Here is a 21393-nt window from a genome sequence, read left to right as displayed (position 1 = left end):
GTGGCCAGGAATGTAATTGCTAATAGTCGGAGACTCAGCGGGCGACTTTTGTTGGCTTTGCCAGAAACTGCCTCCCAGAGGGAGTCGGGAGATTGGGAAGTTGACAAGGGAGCCCCACGGTGGGAAAAATTAAGCCGGAGACCCAGGAGATAATGGCAGCAGCAGAGCGAGAGGCGGAGCCACCCCGCCCCCGCACAGAGTCAGAAATACCGCAGGTATAATTAACCCGACTCCAGAATTTAGCACCGTTTTGTAATAAGAAGCGTTCCTTGCAGGCCCGAGCATTCTGTTGCCTTGGCAGAAACCCTGTCTCTTGACATTTGAGAGGTTTCTGTCCCATTTTCAAAGAACAGCCCTGCTGAAGATGCCTTTAAAAGTGTGCTCTGCGTCTGCAGATGCCTGAGTCCTCCTCCTCTGGCCGGGCGGCCTGCTTGTCCTGGCAGACTCTGCTACACTCCGCCACCTGCCTTCTGTGCAGTGGGGGCCCCCGCCTCCATTTCCACCTGCACACTTGGGGTGGAGCCGACTGTAGGAGGGTGCCCCGCAGGAAACAGCCACGGTCTCCACGGCAGACGGTGCTTAGGGAGGGCAACTCGCGTGGCCCTTGCGGGCTTTGGTCCTGGTCCCTGGGAATGGCTGGGCTCCTGGCTCAAGTTGACCCGCTTGGGCGTGAGACTGGTGATGTCTGCTTCTTTTTCCTTTTACTCGTTTCTAACGGGTTTTATCCCAACTACAAGTTTAGAGCCCCTCCTAACTCCCACACTCAACTCCTACCTTCCACTTCCACCGTGGCCAGCGCTGTCTGGCCTCTCCTGGCTTCCTGCTGGCTCTCTCCCCAGATGCGTGGCCAGAGCCTAAGGCTGTGATCTGTAAAATGGGAACACGCGGCTGGTCTCAAAGGGTGGCCGCGATGCGCGGAAGATCACACATCACCCGCGCCAGCGCGCGGCCAGTGCGGATGAGCCGCGGCCGCTCCTCACGGGAAGGCGGGAGGGCGGGCGGGGGGACCAGTGCGAACGCGGGGAGCGTGTGCTGGCCAGAGGGGCTTGGCTGTGGGGACAGGGTTCCAGAATTCTCTTTCCACACAAGAGGCGCTGCGCTGGGCATCGAGCCCCACTGTCACGGCATCGATTCGGCCGCGTAGTCATGGAACCGCAGGACCTGGCGCTTGGGAGTTTGCTTCCAGCCATCTGCAGGTGGGGTGCTACGTTTGAAAATTCTCGTGGTGGGAAACTCACTTTGGTCCACGTTAGCCTTCCCGTCGCAGTGATGGCGACCAGGATCCGCCAGTAAATACGTCCTGCACACGCGCTGCGGGCCAGGCGCTAGGTACACCGCAGGACGCAGAACAGAGCCCCTGCCATCAGACACAATAAATATGTGCGTGACACAAAGACACATTAGTGACTACAGTCAAAGTGACCATGTGAGTAACGGGAAGGAATCTTTTTCAGATAAGGGGATCAAAGAAGTTCTCCTTAAGAAGGGGACGTTTGGGCCGGGCGCGGTGGCTCACGCCTGTCATCCTAGCACTCTGGGGGGGCGAGGCGGGAGGATCGCTGAAAGTCAGGAGTTAGAAACCAGCTTGAGCAAGAGCGAGACCCCATCTCTACTAGAGAATAGTAGAAATAGAAAGAAATAGTAGAAATAGTAGAATAGAAATAAATTAATTGGCCAACTAAAAATATATAGAAAAAATTAGCCAGGCACAGTGGTGCATGCCTGTAGTCCCAGCTACTCGGGAGGCTGAGGCAGGAGGATCGCTTGAGCCCAGGAGTTTGAGGTTGCTGTGAGCGAGGCTGACGCCACGGCACTCACTCTAGCCCGGGCAACAGAGTGAGACTCTGCCTCAACAACAACAAAAAAGAATCTGACGAGGAAGACATAATAAATATGTGCGTGACACAAAGACACATTAGTGACTACAGTCAAAGTGACCATGTGAGTAACGGGAAGGAATCTTTTTCAGACAAGGGCATCAAAGAAGTCCTCCTTGAGAAGGGGACGTTTGGCCTGAGATCTGGGGAATGGGAACAAGCGAGGCAGGCAGAGGCGGGAGTGAGGCAGGGGGCGGGCCCTGATCGGGGAACGACCGAGCTCCCTACCGCGTTTCGAGGCTCCACACCGGCCCCTGTACCTGTTGTCTCACCCAACCCACAACTCCACAAAGGGGGGCACGACTCTTCCTGGAGGTCCCCAAGGCCCACAAACCTGAAGCAGACCACCCGAGGCCAGAGGCAACTGCCTAGTGATGAGCCTAATGCGGATCGGCCTCTGGCCTGGTTCTGATCACCCACGGAGGAACCGGAACCTCCAAGAACCAAGAAGACAGGCCTTCCCGGCCAGGGGCAGGGCCGGCAGCCAGCACGATTGGTCACAAGTGACTCTCTTAAAGAGGATTACACCACCAGCCTCCGTGTTCTGCGGGACGGGACGGTGTTTGCGCCAGGCGCTGTACCCCTGCACGAGCATCCTTCCTGTCTGCACCTGCCCTCACGGTACCCTGCAGGGCCCCTACTACGCCCCCCGGGTTGTACGCGGGGAAAGGGTCACACCCTCCCTTCCCCGTGCTCCCTTCTCCCCATGCAGAAGCCAGATTTTCAATCTGGAAAATACTGATTCCAAAGGGAAGTGATGAGGGCGATTGCAAGACTTTAAGCCAGGGGGCCCCAAACTTTTTTAAACCGGGGCCAGCTCACTGTCCCTCAGACCGCTGGAGAGTGCGCACTGCGGGCCCGGGACGCGCCGGCTGCTGAGCAGGACAGGCAGCGGGGCAAAGACACCCGGCGGGCCGATGAATGTCCTGGGTGGGCCGTCGTTCGAGGACGCCTGCTTTAAGCCATGGCTCGCGAGCACTGGTGGAGCCTGATTGAACCTAGAGGAGAGGGGCAGCGGGGAGGAGGAGGAGACTGTCCCTGCGCATGTGGAGGCTGGGCGACATTTGCTCTGTGCGGCCTCAGGAAGCAGAACTGGAGTCAGCGGGTGCAGGTGCCCCGCCCAGATCTGCCCGCACCTGGCGGGTCCGCCCCGCCCTGTGTAGGGGCTGCCGCCGCCTGCCCGCTGCACCCTCTTCTAGAGGACTCCCACTGGGGAGGGGCCACGGGCATCGGAAGGTTCGCATTTTCCTTCTTTTTTCTTTTTTCTTTTTTCTTTTTTTTTTTTTTTTTTTGAGACAAGAGTCTCATTCTGTCACCCGGGCTAGAGTGAGTGCCGTGGCATCAGCCTCGCTCACAGCAACCTCCAACTCCTGGGCTCAAGCGATCCTCCTGCCTCAGCCTCCCGAGTAGCTGGGACTACAGGCATGCACCGCCAATGCCCAGCTCATTTTTTCTATATATTTTTAGTTGGCCAATTAATTTCTTTCTATTTTCTTAGTAGAGACAGGGTCTCGCTCTTGCTCCTGACCTTGAGCGATCCTCCCGCCCCGGCCTCCCAGAGTGCTAGGATGACAGGCGTGCGGCACTTCACCCGGCCTCCAGCCACTTTATCAGGCCTGAGTGTCGGCACCTGTCGCGACTGTCTGAAAATACCAGCCCCGCCCTAGACAGCTCGTGTTAACAATAACCAAAGAGCAAAACGACTGCAGTTTGAAGACAAAATGAATTCCACGGTATTCTCATTGTCCCCAAGCAGACAAGTCACAGAACAAACCGAGAAAGGACACACCTCACGCAGCACCCAGCAAACAGAGTCTCGCAGTTCTTCTCTGTTAATACTTCATTCGTTCCTTGGGGGCTTCCCTCACTCGCGCAATCTCCAGGTCACTTACGTCCACTCTCTTTTGCACGCTTCTCTTTCGCCTCCTTGATTCCATCAACAAAAATTGCAGGCTTGGCCGGGCGCGGGGGCTCACACCTGTCATCCTAGCACTCTGGGAGGCCGAGGCGGGCGGATTGCTCGAGGTCCGGAGTTCAAAACCAGCCTGAGCAAGAGCAAGACCCCGTCTCTACTATAAATAGAAAGAAATTAATTGGCCAACTAATATATATAGAAAAAATTAGCCGGGCGTGGTGGCTCGTGCCTGTAGTCCCAGCTACTCGGGAGGCTGAGGCAGGAGGATCGCTTGAGCCCAGGAGTCTGAGGTTGCTGTGAGCGAGGCTGACGCCAAGGCACTCACTCTAGCCTGGGCAACAAAGTGAGACTCTGTCTCAAAAAAAAAAAAAAAAAAAAAAATAGAAAAGAAAAAAGAAAGTTGCAGGCAGAAGCAGGATGAGTGCAGCTGTAGCCAAAAGCAGCAGCGAAAGACACCAAGATCAAACATTTATGCCGCAGCGAGCTGGCTAACTGATTGTAATAGCAAAGGATAATAAATCATTTGAGAAAAGGGAGGAAAAGGCGATCAATTGAATAGTGTAATTTGCCTTTCATCAGGTTGCTATTGCGATCCTGATTTCCTTTTTGTTCACCTAACAACGATCGTTTATGATTTTTCTTTTCTTTCATTTAAAAACACCTTCTTTCCTCCCCCAGGCAGCTGGGCTGTGCAGCGCCGTTAGGGGAGCTTTGTGAAGCAGGCCTCCAATTCCATAGTTTGCACCCGGGAAAGCGAGCATGTGGCGTCCACTGTGGCCCCATGTCTGGTTTCCAGAGCTCCCGCTGCGGTTACATGATTAAGACATTGATCGAACTCAGAGCGACTGGAACATTTCAAAGAACAGCCGTGTGCAAATTACAGATTTCGGTAAAGGGGACTTATGAAAAATTAACAGCAGCCAACTGGCCCATATTTCTCACTCCTTCCCGCCCCGACAGGCCCGCACGGGCAGCAGGTAATCAGGTAAAGGTAGACAACAGAAGAAAAGGGGTCATGAACAATTCGACACCTCTGTACCATGAAGGTTTTGTAAACTCTACCGTTTATTAAGCATTAGTGATAAAGAGCTGTCAAATCGTTCATTATCATTTTTAAATAGTGCCATCCGTCTTGTATTTTTTTTTAATTGTATTATGCGCTTCTATTACAAAATCTTCCTGGCAAAAGTCTGCGAATGAGGTCACGCTTACAAGATAAATCACTCTACAATTTATCATCAGCCTATTAATTTCTAATGAAGAAAACCTGATTATTACAGAAAACTTAGTACTTACCGAGTTTGGTCCCTCCATTTTTTTTAATTTATTGATGACAGTTATTGGGATATAATTTACATACCGTGAGACACACCCAGTTAAAATGTACAATTCAGTGGTTTTTCATATATTCACAGAGTGGATATTCTTTTGAGTAACCACGATTCTATTATTTTGAATTGTTCTTTTTTTGAGGGAAAGCCTTAGAGAAAAATCAGAAAGCACTTTTAGGCCAGGCACAGTGGCTCATGCCTGTAATCCTAGCACTCTGGGAGGCCGAGGCGGGCAGATTGCTGGAGGTCAGGAGTTCGAAACCAGCCTGAGCAAGAGCGAGACCCTGTCTCTACTAAAAATAGAAAGAAATTAAATGGCCAACTAATATATATATAGAAAAAATTAGCCGGGCATGGTGGCGCATGCCTGTAGTCCCAGCTACTGGGGAGGCTGAGGCAGGAGGATTGCTTGAGCCCAGGAGTTTGAGGCTGCTGTGAGCGAGGCTGACGCCACGGCACTCACTCTAGTCTGGGGAACAAAGCGAGACTCTGTCTCAAAAAAAAAAAAAAAGAAAGAACTTTTAACCTCATAAACGTTGAACTCAAAGAATCAACCACTACTTTTCTTCCGTCCCACGGCTTCTTTCTTTATAAATTCTCATCTTTACTTTTGGAAGAAATTCATTCCACCAGTTGAAGGGTTCTAACCCTAATATCAGCACGGAAGAAATTTTATTGGGTTACAGCTACGCCGTCACTTCGGAAAGCATGGTTGGATCTTTGCTGTTACAAAGGCTTTATTTCCCGTTTTTCCTTCCAGTCGTTTCTGGGCACAACTCATTGCAGACTGATCTTTACGACTTCACATTCGCTCAAGGCAAGTGATTTATTGGGAGCGGCACCGACATAAATTCATAGAGGAAAAATCTTTATAAAATATCAGCGAAGCAAGGTTCACTTTTCACACTTCACGATGCAGTGCATGCCAACAACACACACACACACACACACACACACACAGTCTTTCATAGGGTCTCCGGGTCTGATTCTGTTCCTTTTGTTTTTGGGTTTTCAGTTTGTTTGGGGTTTTTTCCCTTTTAGAAGAGGAGATAATGAAACGTGAGCGCTTACACCCATTGAATTCCTGTCCATAACTGCACTTCCCGCAGGAGCTCTGAGCCTGTGGGAGGGCCGGGCCCAGGAACCCGCATTGCAAACAAACTCCCCGGGTGACCCGGACGTTGCAGAGCCACGGCTACTGCCGCGTCCCGAAGGCTGGGCTCCGCGGAGAGTGGGGGCTTCCTGCTGGCAATGACAGCCCCCACCCAAGCACGTACCTTGCACAAGCACACACGCCCCACATGCCACACACACGCACACACGCCCCACATACCACACACACGCACACACGCCCCACATACCACACACACGCACACACGCCACATACCACACACACGCACACACGCCCCACATACCACACACACGCACACACACGCCACATATCACACACACGCACACACACGCCACATACCACACACACGCACACACGCCCCACATACCACACACACGCACACACGCCCCACATACCACACACACGCACACACGCCCCACATACCACACACACGCACACACCCCCCACATACCACACACACGCACACACGCCCCACATACCACACACACGCACACACGCCACACATACCACACACACGCACACACGCCCCACATACCACACACACGCACACACGCCCCACATACCACACACACGCACACACGCCCCACATACCACATACACGCACACACACGCCCCACATACCACACACACGCACACACGCCCCACATGCCACACACACGCACACACGCCCCACATACCACATACACGCACACACACGCCCCACATACCACACACACGCACACACGCCCCACATACCACACACACGCACACACACGCCCCACATACCACACACACGCACACACACCCCACATACCACACACACGCACACACACGCCCCACATACCACATACACGCACACACACGCCCCACATACCACACACACGCACACACACCCCACATACCACACACACACACGCACGCACGCACACACACACACACACACACACACACGCCCCACTCACAAACCCCACGTGCACACACACCCAGACACGCCGGCCACACACCGCACGCTCCCCACACTGGCTGAATCCGGCAACACAGATAGCAAATAAAGTACAGGGTACTCACTGTCATCCCAGCACTCTGGGAAGCCGAGATGGGAGGATTGCCCAAGGTCAGGAGTTCAAAACCAGCCTGAGCAAGAGCGAGACCCCGTCTCTACTATAAATAGAAAGAAATTAATTGGCCAACTAATATATATAGAAAAAATTAGCCGGGCATGGTGGCGCATGCCTGTAGGCCCAGCTACTCGGGAGGCTGAGGCAGGAGGATTGCTTGAGCCCAGGAGTTGGAGGTTGCTGTGAGCGAGGCTGATGCCACGGCACTCACTCTAGCCTGGGCAACAAGGCAAGACTCTGTATGCATATATATACACATACATATATATGTATATGTATACATATATAAACAAACAAACCAACCAGAAATGGGCGATCCCAGCGTGAAACGTGCATGCCGCCCGCCAACATTCTTGGGAGCTGGCAAAGCCCCAAGGGCCAGCCGGCGTGCACAGAGAGGGAGCCCGGCCAGGCCCCTCTGTGCGGAAAGACCCCTGCTGTGGCCGTGGATCAGAGTCGCAGGAGCATGTTCATGCCACCTGCTCGGGCACTATTCGTGGTGGAGCCCGCAGGAACAGCTGAGCCGCTCTGGGCCCTGCTTAACTTTCTGGGGGTTGGGGAGCAGCTCCAGACCTGTCACAGTCTTGAGTTGTTGATTTCTGCCCCCAACACTCCATGCAGGAGTCCTCAAACTTTCTAAACGGGGGGGCCAGTTCGCCGTCCCTCAGACCATTGGAGAGTGCGCACTGCGGGCCTGGGACGCGTCAGGTGCTAAGCAGGACAGGCAGTGGCGGCAAAAACACCCGGTGGGCCGGATGAACGTCCTCGGCGGGCAGCACGTGGCCCGAGGGCCATAGTTTGAGGACGCCTGACTCAGAGCCTCCAAACTGATAAAATAACCAGGGAACCCGGCCTTCCATAAGGCAAGGAATTTCCGGAGGCCTGCATTATAGACCAGCGCTGTCCAAGAGCACTTTACGTCCCATATGACAGCCACACGTGTCTACTGAGCACTCGTGATGCGGCTGATGCCACTGAGAAAGGGGAACTTTTAATTCTACGTAATTTTAATTAACATACATCTAAATAGCCACTGTGCAACTTTGGTCGACTGACTTCATTTCTCCAGCCGTCAGTTTTACTTCCTACAGACCTCCCAGATCAATCTGCTTCTCTCCCTCTGTGCCAGCACCCCAATCCTCTCGCGCCAGCCACTCAGACTGACTGCACGCTGGCACAGCCATAGTGTCCTCCTAACGAATTCTTGCTGATTGTGGATGGCGAGCACTTGTAAAAACAAAAACTGGATTAAAAAAATCTGTCGACGGCTTTCCAGTGGTCTCCAGATAAAGGCCACAGTCGCTCACACGGCCAATTTATGAGGCCTTGGTGGGTCGTCTCGGCCCTCCTACATTTCCAGCCTGAACCCTCACTATCACGCCCTGGCCCCTGGGCTCCAGCCTCTCTGTCCTTTCCCTGTTCCTTGAAGCTCCATGCTCCTCCTTTCTGCCCCAGGATCTTTGCACATTCTTCCTTTCCCATTTCTCCCATCCAAGTACTAACCAGGCCCGACCCTGCTTAGCTTCTGAGATCAGACGAGATGGGGCGCGTTCAGGGTGGTGTGGCCGTAGACTTCCTTTCCCATTTCTTTCCCTCTGGCATCCACTTCCTTCCTTTTGCCACTTTAACTCTGTTACCTCTTTTAGAAAATCAGCCTCGAGCATCACTTCTCCAGGGAAAACTCCAGTTTTGGTTTCCATCCTCAGTTACAAGGTATCTTAGGATTGTGCTTCACTCCTTCAGAGAACCGTCATCTGCCAGCTTCAAGTTCATTGCTTACCGAGCGAAGGGAGAGCACAATCTTATCAGAATCTTAGTAGCATCTCAGAGGTGGGTGGCAAAGTTGGAGTATTTAGGAGATTCGGGAGACTGGTTTAAGACAGTTCTTTCAACGCAAGGTCAGATGGGGCAAAGTTCACAATGCAGTCATTTAGGGCTGGTGACACAGCAAGGCAGGCTCTCAGAGCAGTCTTGAAAAGTCATTCGATGAGCCTAGTTAAGCAACCTGTTGTCCTGAGAAAGGGATATTTATCCAATTGAAAGCTGGTTGGGACGCCTCCAATATGGATAAATGGATTCTCCCAGACAGACATAAGGCTATGTGCAACACCAGCTTCTGGGCCATGAGTTTTCTGGAAAGGTAAACCATGTTAATGTGGACAGTCAATAGTAAAGTTTGTTAGTGAGGACAGTGAGCCGAGTGCTTGTGGATAAGAAACACAGTTCTCCTTTCCAGATGTGTGAGCCTCGTCGTTCTTCTGTTCACACCGGTTCTCAGCACCTACAAGAACATGTAACTGTACAGTTGGGTGGTTATTTGATTAATGTCTCTCTCTCCTTTTAGGCCGCAGACTCCACGAGAGCAGGGACAGTATCTGCTTCCTGAGTCACCTTTGTATCCCAACACTTAATCTAGCCCGATGTCTGGCAGTGAGTATTTGTTTAACAACTGTGAAATAAAAATAAAATCCTAAGCACCCCCCCCCAACTGGCTCAATGAACCCCCCCCTTGGCCGAGGGGATCCCAGGGAAACCTTACAACAGAGTTCCCCGCCGTGGCAGGACTGGAGGTCGGGCACGCCTCCTCACACCCCCTCGCTTGCTGGCCGCCATCAGGCTTTCTTCCCTAAGGGTCCGACGGGGCCAGCCCTCTGGGAAGACTCGCTCCACCACCGGTTCCAGCCGGCTTCCTGATGCTGCTGCTCCCTTTTCCAGTCTCAGCTCAAGGAATGACCAGCGTTCCTTCCTGACAAGGGACCGCTAGCCATGGAGTGGTTCTGGACGGTCCATGCGGGATGCGCAACGAGGATTTTTCGTGTCCTCTGCTCCTTTTGACATCAGAGGGCCAAAAACACCACCTTCAGATCACAGTGACTAACACTGCATGTGATCTGTACATGTGATCTGTACATGTGATCTGTACATGTGATCTGTACATGTGATCTGTACATGTGACCTGTACATGTGATCTGTACATGTGACCTGTGAAGGGGCATGAAGCTCGACTGCACACACACGCGTTTCCCCTTTCACAAACACTCACGGCTCCTCCTGTAGTTTGTTAGACATGGAGAGTCGGCCACCCAGCTCAACATCAACCCCTGTTCCCATTCACGGCCTTTCTTCCCAAGTACTTGCTCTCAGCTTCTGCCCAAGGCGACTGTGTCCCAGACTGTCAGAATGGCCACCCTGCAGGCTGCAACGCTTTACGAGAAATAACTCTCTCCTTTCCAAATGTGTGAACCTTTCTTCAGTTGACAGAATATAAGGAACATGAACTAAATGAATATAAGGAACTGACTGAGTATCAGGAAAGAGCGGACTTGTGAGGTTTTGCATAGGGTGAAGCAATTAATCATAGCATGATGCTGGGAGGAGGAAGAGGCGGCCACTTAAGGAAGGGGCAAAGGGGGTGGTACAGCATAGAGACCATGCTGCTTGGCTGACAAGGGTGTTTCTGGCTACGGAGACGCTCTCAAGCCCAGAGCTGCTCTGCCCTCTGTCTTCAGTTTCCACAGCTGCCTCTCTCTGTCCCTCACTCTTTCTTCCTGGGTATCTGGGCCCCCGCAGCACCCCCTTTCCCAACTCACCCCTTCCTCTGCCAAAACCTTAGACTGACCACATGCCATCCATCCCTGTAAACCAAAGTCACTACGGCCTTTCTCCCAGAAGCTTCTTCATCAGCAGCTTTGTTTCTTGTTATAGAATCAAAGGTTTCCCCCCTCATAAAGGGAACTCAGGCTGCCTCTTTCCCCAGCCTCAGGTAGGCAGAGGATCATTCCCCAAACCTGCAGTAAACCTATTCTGGGTCAAGCACAGTGGCTCATGCCTGTAATCCCAGCACTTTGGGATGCCAGGAATTTGAGACTAGCCTGGGCAGCGCAGCAAGACCCCATCTCCATGAAAATTTTTTAAAAATTATCTGGGTGTGGTGGCACACCTGCAGTCCCAGCTACTTGGGAGGCTGAGGTGGGAGGATCCCTAGAACCTAGGAGGTGGAGGCTGCAGTGAGTTATGATCACACCACTGCACTCTAGCCTGGGTGATGGAGTGACACCCTATCTCTAAAAGGAAAAAAACAGACTAAAACAACCTCTTCTGCTGGCCCAGGCATGGTGACTCACGCCTATAATCCTAGCACTCTGGGAGGCCGAGGTGGGCGGATTGCTCGAGGTCAGGAGTTCGAAACCAGCCTGAGCAAGAGTGAGACCCTGTCTCTACTATAAATAGAAAGAAATTAATTGGCCAACTAAATATATATATATATTTATAAATATATATATAAACATATATATATATATGTACATATATATATATATAAATGAGCCAGGCATGGTGACACCTGCCTGTAGTCCCAGCTCCTCAGGAGGCTGAGGCAGGAGGGTCACTTGAGCCCAGGAGTCTGAGGTTGCTGTGAGCGAGGCTGTCGCCACGGCACTCACTCTAGCCTGGGCAACAAAGCAAGACTCTGTCACAAAAAAAAAAAGTCTTCTGTGTGTGCGCAGGTACTTTTTGGCAAGGCTGAGATGTGGCAGAGAACTGGGCCGATGACACACCTGCAGAGAGCTCTGCTGACAAGCGTCCAGTGGTCAAAGTCTCTACAGGCCACACTGCAGTCCCCTGTGCCGGGGTGAGCACATGGCCTCAGAACCAGTGCTGGCAGGTTAGTCTTGGAATCCCCACGAGCTTACGGAGAGGCATCTACAGCAGGGCATTCTTGCCAACGTCCCACTGGCATCCTCCGCATTGCAGGTCACGGGAATCATGAGGCAGGCCTCTTCCACTTGTAAAAGACTGAAACCCAACTCAAAGAGGCTTAAGCAAAGGAGGAGCGTATCTGGTGCTAGATGGAGCTCAAACTCTGCCGGGGGAGGCTGTCTCTCTCTAGTTCCTCGGCCTTGCAAACTTCAGCCTCAGGAAATCTCCAGACTCCCTTGATCCTCTTCATGTCCAAACTCAAACAGGGCATTCCCTTTCTCATTCCTTGTCCATCTTAATCCCTCCAAATACGCTCTGAGTGGCCCTACCCAAGTCACGTACCTTCCCGTGGACCACCCACTGGTTCGCCGACCAACAGGGGCCCATTTCCACCCTTGTGCAGAGGTGTCTGGGCACTCCCGGCTGGCAGCCCCTCCCAAACCACAGAGGGTGTTGGGGAACAGACAAGAGTGGCCGACAAGCGACTGAGGTGCGGCCCAGGGACCAGCGGCATCAGCGGCACTCAGGAGCTCATTAGAAACCCGCACTCCCAGGCCGGGCGCGGTGGCTCACGCCTGTCATCCTAGCACTCTGGGAGGCCGAGGCGGGAGGATCACTCAAGGTCAGGAGTTTGAAACCAGCCTGAGCAAGAGCGAGACCCCGTCTCTACTATAAATAGAAAGAAATTAATTGACCAACTAAAAATATATATACAAAAAATGAGCCGGGCACGGTGGCACATGCCTGTAGTCTCAGCTACTCAGGAGGCTGAGGCAGGAGGATCGCTTGAACCCAGGAGTTTGAGGCTGCTGTGAGCTAGGCTGACGCCACCGCACTCACTCTAGCCTGGGGAACAAAGTGAGACTCTGTCCCCCCCCCAAAAAAAGAAAAGAAATGCAGACTGCAAGGCCCTGTCTCAGACCTACTGATTCAGAATCCCCTTGGATTGGAGCCCAGAATCTGTGTTTTAATAAGGCCCCCAGGTGACTGTGACCAATGCTGAAGTTTGAGCGCATTTCCACCCACCAGTCAGAAGTCCGAGTAGCAGCTGTCCAATGAGAAGTCGATTCTGTGCCGGGTGGTGGCTCATGCCTGTCATCCTAGCACTCTGGGAGGCAGAGGTGGGCTGATAGCTCAAAGTCGGGAGTTCGAAACCAGCCTGAGCGAGAGTGAGACGCCATCTCTACTAAAAATAGAAAGAAATTAATTGGCCAACTAACATATATAGAAAAAATTAGCCGGGCATGGTGGCGCATGCCTGTGGTCCCAGCTATGTGGGAGGCAGAGGCAGTAGGATCGCTTGAGTTCAGGAGTTTGAGGTTGCTGTGAGCGAGGCTGACGCCACAGCACTCACTCTAGCCTGGGCAACAAAGCGAGACTCTGTCTCAAAAAAAAAAGAAAAGAAAAAGAGAAGTCGATTCTGGACACAACGTAAGGAGTCTCAAAACAAGGATCATCCGGCACGTGTAACGGCCGTTCCATTATCTAGTCATCACTAAACGAACCCTACTATGTGTCAGGCACTGAGATTCTGCAGATGCAGAGACAGACGCAGAGCCGTCTTAGTAACGTAGAACCAAAGATGTCCAGTCTAGGGAGAGCTTTCTAAGTGCATTATCATATTCTGTCGGTGAGATTGCGAATTGGTGCAAGGCTCTGGAGGGCAATGGGGCGATATGTACCAGGAATCGTATCAAGCTCTGCTTCTAGGGAAACTGAAACTAAGACAGGGATGAAAGATGATGCCAGGCACTACTGAAACAGCTGGTCCTCCAGGATGTGTGCCCGGTGCTAGAACATTTGCTTGATTATGATTGCTGAAGGCCCAAACTATCCAACAACGGGGGTTACTGCAGCGTGGCAAAGAGTGCTTCCGTGGGGAGTACTTGTTACTGTTAAGTGAATTGGAATCGCAAACTCAGTTAGGAAAAACATGGAAGCCAGTTGCTCAGCAATGGTGCCCCTGTTCTTCTTATGAGTCCCAAGGTGGCAGACAAAGGTATTGATTGATTCCAGACCATTCTTGGATGGTTACCTCCAGTGGCTGCCAAGAGCATCATGTCAACCAGGGTTCTGGTCTTCACGTTCAGATCAGTTAAAAAAAAAAAAGAAAGAAAGAAAGAAAGGAAGGGGCAGAATCAGTTAGCAATGGTTCACTTCAGTGCAGGAGTGAAGCGCCAAGTCTACATGCGTTGAAGGAGCCATCTGTGGACTGGAGACGTGAGAACGAGGCTGACGCCTGGGAGAACAGCTACTTCCCAGCCCTGGGGCCTCAGGTAAATACTCAACTTCTCTCTCTCTTAGTGTATTCACTTCCCACGGCTCCTGTAACAAACTGTAACAAATCACCCCAAATTAGGTAGCTTAGAACAACGTACAAGTGTTCTCTTACAGTTCTGGAGGCCAGACTCCAGAAAAAAGTTACATCAGGCTAAAGCCAAGGCACTCGCAGGGCTGGTTTCTTCTGGAAGCTTGGAGGTAAGAGTTCCTTGCCTTGCCTTTTTCTGGCCCCAGTGGCTGCCTGAATTTCTGGCTCCTGGTTTCCGCCTGCATCTTGACGGAGCGTCACTCCAGTCTCTGTTCACACTGCCTTCCCCTCTTCTGTGCAAATCTCCGTCCGCCTCCCTCCCAGAACGGCACTTGTGATCACACTCAAAGACCACCCTGGCCGGGCGCAGTGGCTCACGCCTGTCATCCCAGCACTCTGGGAGGCCGAGGCGGGCAGATTGCTCGAGGTCAGGAGTTCAAAACCAGCCTGAACAAGAGCAAGATCCCGTCTCTACTATAAATAGAAAGAAATTAATTGGCTAACTAATATATATAGAAAAAATTAGCCAGGCATGGTGGCGCATGCCTGTAGTCCCAGCTACTCGGGAGGCTGAGGCAGGAGGATGGCTTGAGCCCAGGAGTTGGAGGTTGCTGTGAACGAGGCTGATGCCATGGCACTCACTCTAGCCTGGGCAGCAGAGTGAGACTCTGTCTCAAAAAAAAAAGACAACCCGGATGATCCAGGACGCCCTCCCCATCACAAGATCCTTAATCACATCTCCAAAGTCCATTTTGCGGCATAAACACTTGCAGACTCCAGAGAGTAGGACCCAGACTTCTCTGGTGCCATTAGTCGGCATGCCGTGCTCGGTTTACTCATCTGTGCAGTGGGAACGTGCCTGTCTGTGGTTGTTTTCATGATTATAGCACTCAAACATGAGTCCCTTCTTCTTCCCCATGGGATCACACTGTGTTCAAATCCTAGCTCCGCCACTGTGCAGTAAAGAATTTGGCCTTGCCCAGAGAGAGCTCTGGCCTTTGCTTCTTGGAAGTAATTTATGTCATACTTGAAAAGAGTATCTTTGTGCAAGTATGGCTGGGTGCGCTGGCTCACGGGTGTAATCCTGGCACTCCCGGAGGCCGAGATGGGCGGATCGTTTGAACTCAGGAGTTCAAGACCAGCCTGAGCAAGAGTGAGACCCCGTCTCTACTAAAAAAAAAAAAAAAATAGAAAGAAATTAATTGGACAAGTAAAAACATAGAAAAAATTAGCCGGGCATGGTGGTGCATGCCTGTAGTCCCAGCTACTCGGGAGGCTGAGGCAGGAGGATGGCGTGAGCCCAGGAGTTTGAGGTTGCTGTGAGCTAGGCTGATGCCAGGGCACTCTAGCCTGGACAACAGAGTGAGACTCTGTCTCAAAAAAAAAAAAAAAAAAAAATATATATATATATATATATATGAAACTATTCCCCAAACCTCTGCCGTTTGGCTGACTCTAGGCAACTACTGCATAGACTGCATGATTTGCATATTATTTGCTGGATCTGTGACCTTGGACAGGTCAACTTCCTGTGCCTCAGTGCGCCAACTTTGAAATGGGGACACCTGATAGGGTCTTTGTGAGGATTAAACGAGTTACTATATTAATAGATAAGCACTCGGAAGAGTGCCTGGGGCATACAGAGTATGCACTAGATCATGTATCCTTAAGGGGGGGGTGATGTCACCAAGGGGGCAAAAATGGTTCTTGGAGGCAAAAAGAACTCATTTTTTTTATGTATAAAGCACAGATACATGTACAGTGCATAAACAGGGATAGAGCATACCTGTGGCACTAACATTTGCCAGGCATGGCGGCACATACCTGTAGTCCCAGCTACAAAGGAGGCTGAAGCAAGAGGATCACTTGAGGCCAGGAGTTCAAGACCAGCCTGGGCAACATAGCAGGACCATGACTCTTAAAATAATAATAATAATAATAATTCATGAAAGGGGATTGAAGGGATTAGGAAAAAAATTCTAAAAAGGCTCAGGGAAGGGAGAATAATGACAAAAAGGCTGAGAAACTGCCCTCCGACTCTGTTAGACGGATGCTAACAGCGGTGATGGTGGTGACAGAGACCAACTGCTCCAAATGGCTGAAATACAGAAATGGTTATTTCTGCTACTTGGGCGGATTCCCAGTCTAAGGACTGGTCAGTCCCTGTTGTCTTTCTCCAGAACTCCCACCCCATCCTGCCTGTTCCCAGGCCGTCCGGGCTGCAACCTGGCTGGACCGCTCTCCGCTGGAGGAATGCTTCCTGCCTCCCCCAGCTCGAACCTCGTTCGTTTATACACAGCCAAGACCGGCCCTGCTCATCTCCACCCCTGTTTTGCATGTTATTAAAACCCAAATCGTTTAAATGTCTGGGCTGAGAGGATTTTACTTCTATCCTCATTGAAATCTGTTTTGAAATTGATGGATGTGTGTAGAAAAAAAAAAAAAAAAAGAAACCGTGCAATGTAAATTAGCCCCAGAATGACTGATTTTTGTGCAATTCTGAGAAAAGAGAACATGCTGCCCTAAGAAAGGTGTCATCTATTTGCATACAATTTGGGTTAGAAAGAGGAAATGCTTATCAGTACCTCATTATATCTCTCTCCACCCAGCGCCAGGAATCCCAGTGATTTGAGACAATGAACATCATCAACACCATGAATTCGATGTAAGCGTATTTCATTGAGAAAAGGAAAATGTCTCTAACTTGGCATACTTGCGCACTGTACCATCTGGACTACCAGAATAGAGATGAAAAAAAAAATAGAACAGCCACTTATTCTGTCACTGGGAACTCAGTCACATGTTTCCTGAACACAAAACATGAGCACCCTTAGGCTAAGGTGAAAGGAACCAGCTTGACAGCTTATTGTATTTTAGGGTCCAGCCACTCCTAACTGAGCACCTGCTCTGGGCCGAGGTGGCTGCTGGGAGATTCTCTCCCCTTGCTGAGTCCTCTGAGCCAGCCCTTTTCCCAGAGGGGGAATTGATTCAGCCTAAAAGTGGCAGCGTCAGGTGTTGAGTGCAGGTTTCCCGGGTTTAATGTTACAACCCTCTGAGTTTCAAGGGACCAAATGGGTTCCATCCAAAAAAATGTAATGTTTGAGCTCACCACACAAAAAAAGTCCAGGAGTAAAGGCTTCAGGCATGGCTGGATCTAGTAGTTCAAGCAATGCGATGAGGACCCTCTCTTCCTCTGGGCTCCACTTTCTCTTGGTGGGCTTTGTTCTTCAGGAAGACTCTTCCCTCTCGGTGGTCCCTGGAAACCCGAACCTAAACCTCACGGCCCAGTAACTTCTAAACTACTAAAAGAGGTTGTTTCGTTTCTCTCTCTCTTTCCAACAGTGTTTACAGGAAAAGCCCCAGGACTGAATCTCCTTTGGACAACTCATGCCCAGAGGAGCCAGATTTGCAAATGGTAATTAAATGAGTCCCTGACGACAAGCCTCCTGTAGGTCCCCCTAGCAAACTCACAAGGCTGTGGTTCTCAAACTGTGATCCTTTGAGCACCTGCTTCAGAACCCTCTGCAGAGACTGTCAGAAAGTAGATTCTAGCCTGGGCAGCATAGCAAGATGCCGTCTCTACTAAAAGAAAATATATGTTATAACATGTAACCAAAATGTCTGTACCCCCATAATATCCTGGATTAAATAAATAAATAAATAGAAGAAAATATAAAACAGTTAGCTGGGCATGCTGGCGCAGCCTGTAGTCCTAGCCTCTGGGGAGGCTGAGGTGGGAGGACCACTTGAGCCCAGGAGTTCGAGGCTGCAGTGAGCTATGACAGTGCAACTGTACTCCAGCCTGGGTGACAGAGCGAGACCCTTTCTCCAAGTAAATAAATAGCAGATTCTGACTGAGCCATCCATGAATTGTTTAGCAGTCTCCAGGGAATTCTCATTTCAGTTTGAGGACCACGCCACTGGGACCACAGAACCCACAGGCAGTGACAATATCCTGTGAAGTGTTCTCAGCACCAGGAGCAATGCGCAGGGAGGCAGCTGCTCTTGGGAAGAGGCAGGAAGAAGGGGAAGGAAGACTTGCTCAGCAGAGCCATCCACCAGACCCTTGGTATATGGTATATATAATTGCTTGAATCCCCCACAAAACCCTATGATAGGCCGGGCGCGGTGGCTCACGCCTGTAATCCTAACACTCTGGGAGGCCGAGGCGGGCGGATTGCTCGAGGTCAGGAGTTCGAAACCAGCCTGAGCAAGAGTGAGACCCCATCTCTACTATAAATAGAAAGAAATTAATTGGCCAACTAATACATATAGAAAAAATCAGCCAGGCATGGTGGCGCATGCCTGTAGTCCCAGCTACTCCGGAGGCTGAGGCAGGAGGATCGCTTGAGCCCAGGAGTTTGAGGTTGCTGTGAGCTAGGCTGATGCTACAGCACTCACTCTAGCCTGGGCAACAAAGCAAGACTCTGTCTCAAAAAACAAAACAAAACAAAACAAAACAAAACAAAAAAAAACCCCTATGATATACCTATAATTAGCCCCATTTTACAGATGAGAGAACTGAGACCCAGAGGCACTTACTGATTCCCCCAGCCAAGGAAGAACGCAGTCAACACTCAAACCCACGAAGCTGACTCCAAACTCTGCCTTCTGTCTGCCAAATCGAGCGATGGGAGTGGAAGGCAGGGCCGGAGCTAGCAGAAGGCTGCAAGAGGTAAAGCTCCACGCAGCCCCGAAGATTCTAACGCCCAGGGTAGACGCTGGTGGCAAGACGCTGCCTCAGGAAAGAGAGGCCACGGACGCGACATGTGCGACATCCCGAGCTTCCCCTTCAACTCTGCAGCTTCCCAATTTCATATCGCGCTGAAAGCAACTTCCTGGGATGAAAATCAAACCACCCACTCCAGTGCTGAGGACGGTGCTATTTGCAAAGCAGAGCTCTGCATTCCTCCCAGTTTCTTACTCAGCTCTGGTGCTGAAATGTCACCACCCAGTTGTGCAGCCTGTGTGTCATTTCCCCGAAGCTCGGTTTTGCTCGCTGGGAAACAACAATCCCAGGACACTGCGGAAGAGCCGGTCTTAACTGAGTAATACATGTGAAAGGTCTATGACCCCACAGAGACACAATGTCAGCACCCTCGCCATCACTGTTACTCGTGTTTCAATTAGCGGCATGCTCCAACAGTTAGATTCAAGGTTCCGAGGACCATGAAATTACATTTGTGCACAGTGTGTTTAAAACATGCAGCACTTATTTATGTTCTTCTATGCCACTGGGTTGTTTCAACTGTATTTGTTAAAGGCACCATTAGAAAAAGTGAAGCAATAGTGGTCTCTTGTGGAAGTGAAGAGTATTTGCAACAGTTTTTAGAACCTAAATTGTCCAAGATTATTGATTTTTGGGTTTTTTTTGAGACAGAATCTCACTCTGTTGCCTGGGCTAGAGTGCCGTGGAGTCAGCCTCGCTCACAGCAACCTCAAACTCCTGGGCTCAAGCGATTCTCCTGCCTCAGCCTCCAAGTAGCTGGGACTACAGGCATGTGCCACCATGCCCAGTTAACTTTTTCTATATATTTTCAGTTTTCTTTCTATTTTTTTTTTTTTTTTTTTTTTAGTAGAGACGGGGTCTCACTCTTGCTCAAGCTGGTCTTGAACTCTTGGCCTCCTAGAGTGCTAGGATGACAGGTGTGAGCCACCGTGCCCGGCCTTAATAATCATGCTTTTTTTTTGAGACAGAGTCTCTGGCCTCTGCCCAGGCCAGAGTGCCATGGCATTAGCCTAGCTCACAGCAACCTCAAACTCCTGGGCTCAAGCCATCCTCCTGCCTCAGCCTCCCGAGTAGCTGGGACTACAGGTATGTGCCACCACGCCTGGCTAATTTTTTCTATATATTTTTAGGTGGCTAATTAATGTCTTTCCGTTTTTAGTAGAGATGGGGTCTCGCTCTTGCTCAAGCTGGTCTCGAACTCCTGACCTCCAGCGATCCTCCTGCCTCGGCCTCCCAGAGTGCTAGGATGACAGGCGTGAGCCACCGCACCCGGCCCACTGGGGTTAAGTTTTAACATGTGGATTTTGAGGGGACACATTCAGTCTATAACGCACACCGAGAAGCATCTAAAATACGTGCACCGTATAAAACATAAAATAAAGTGAGCACCTGTACAGCCACCACCCAGGCTAAGAGAAAACACGGCTGGTGACTTCCTTAAAAGACCCCCGTGGACTTCTCCACATTCACGTCCACGCCAGCCAGCTTGGGTCGCCTGTGAACGGTGTATAAATGGACTCATTGTGACTCACTTCCCTGCTCTATAATATTCCATTGTACAAATCGATGGATCTTGATCAATACTTCGGTAGTTTTCCAATTTTTCCCTTTGCTTTCACAAGCCACGCTGCCTTCTCTGTGTCATCTGGTTCACACTCGCAAGGGAGCCTCCAAGGCCGGCGAATTTTTTCTGTAAAGGGCCAGACAGTGACGATTTGGGGCTCTATGAGCCATAGTCTTTCTTGCAACTGCTCAGCTCCTCCGCTGCGCTGCACAAGCAACTGCATGTGAACAAAAGAGCGCAGGAGGCGCTCCAATAAAACTTTATTCAACAGAACAAAACAAAAACAAGTGGCGAGCTGGATTTGGACCACAGCCCACAGCCTGAGCCGTCTGCTGGGTCACAGGGCATGTGACATTCAACTTTGCTGGGTGACGCCACGCTCTTCCCTGAAATGGTTTTGCCAGTTTGCAGTCCCGCCAGCAGGGGAGAAATGTCTCCATCTCTTGCATCCTCCCTAGTAATTAGTGTCATTCGCTTTTGTCCAACTCGTGGGTGTGCAATAGTTTTTTTTTTCTTTTTTTAAGTCACGCATTCAGTTTATTACCTGTGACAATTTACAGTGTTCAGGCAAAACTGTCAAAAATAAAGTATATGAGCGGAACTATGTATAACAGCAAACTCAAAACCAAGCTTTTGTGAGAGGTAATATTTACTAAATTTCTTGCACATTTAGCCTATTATTCTTAGTACTCTAAGATCAAGGTTTTGTCATTATCAGTTGTGCAGCATGATAAGATAACCA

This window comes from Microcebus murinus, chromosome 28 (genome assembly GCF_040939455.1).
Source record: "Microcebus murinus isolate Inina chromosome 28, M.murinus_Inina_mat1.0, whole genome shotgun sequence".
NCBI classification, from domain to species: Eukaryota; Metazoa; Chordata; class Mammalia; order Primates; family Cheirogaleidae; genus Microcebus; species Microcebus murinus.
The sequence above is the reverse complement of the archived record's forward strand: the minus strand, read 5'-3'. Positions refer to the sequence as shown.